We start from the raw sequence: 1,166 nt of genomic DNA, 5'->3' as shown, positions 1-1,166 counted from the left end.
ACTCAATAAGCATATGTTGGACACCTACTATGTGCCAGGCACTTGCTTATTTACAGAGGATACCACAGCCAAAACAATAAACACAAAGAGCTTATAGTCTGGAGAGTACATGAGAGTGAACAGATAATTACTGAAATAATCATTCATGATGTGTTTTAAGGAGAAATATCAAATCTATAAGAGTTTGCAACCAGGGGCCCTAAATTGATTTGGGCGTTGGAAGACTTCTTTGAGGAATGATGCACAAGTTGAAATCTGATAAACAAGTAAGCACTAGCTAGGAAAAGAGGGTGGGAAAAGAGGAAATCAAAACAAATTACAATACTCAAATTGATAGAGAAGCCCTTTATATATAAACCTATGAGAGGACACTGCCCACGGAGGTGGCAGCCATCTCCTACCAGGGGTCATGGCTGCCATCAGACCATTCATGAAGCCCAAGATGGTCACAAAGAGGGCCAAGAAGTTTATTCGACGCCAGTCAGACCGAGATGTGAAATTAACAGTAACTGGTGGAAACCCAGAGGCATTAACAACAGGATATGGAGAAGATTCAAGGACCAGATCTTGATGCCCAACATTGCTTATGGGAGCAACAAAAAAACGAAGCCCATGCTGCCCAGCAGTTTCCGCAAGTTCCTGGTCCACAATATCAAGGAGCTGGAAGTGCTGCTGATGTGGAACAAATCTTACTGTGCCGAGGTTGCTCACAACGCTTCTTCCAAGAACCACAAAGCTATCGTAGGAAGAGCAGCCCAGCTGTCCATCAGAGTCACCAACCCCAATGCCCAGCTGCACAACAAAGAAAACAAATAGACAGCTCTTGTGCAAGTTATATTTATGTGCAATAAAACTATAAAAAGTAAAAACAAAAACAAGATACCAATGAGGTACAGTGAACTATATTCCGAAGATATTTTTAAACCTCAAAGCATTTTATTTCTTAAAAAATGCTGAAAATAAACTAATTCTATAACTTAAGAAGCTAGATAAAAAGAACAAAATAGGGCAGGCTTCGGTGGCTCAGCAGGCAAGAATGTTTGCCTGCCATGCCAGAGGACCTGGGTTCGATTCCTGGTGCCTGCCCATGTAAAAAATAAATAAATAAATAAAAATAAGAGAAAGCAGAAGAAAATGAATAAAGACAAAATAAGAAATTAATGAAG

The 1,166-nt window shown here is 40.1% G+C and overlaps 1 pseudogene; it reads left to right on the top strand.

The window, feature by feature from the left end:
* The first annotated feature begins 409 nt into the window (after positions 1–409).
* Positions 410–816, top strand: LOC143663923 (large ribosomal subunit protein eL32 pseudogene; annotated as a pseudogene).
* Positions 817–1,166: the final 350 nt, after the last annotated feature.

This window comes from Tamandua tetradactyla, chromosome 2 (assembly GCF_023851605.1).
Source record: "Tamandua tetradactyla isolate mTamTet1 chromosome 2, mTamTet1.pri, whole genome shotgun sequence".
Classification (NCBI taxonomy): Eukaryota; Metazoa; Chordata; class Mammalia; order Pilosa; family Myrmecophagidae; genus Tamandua; species Tamandua tetradactyla.
Note: the sequence above shows the minus strand (reverse complement) of the source record. Positions and strands in the feature narration are given on the sequence as shown.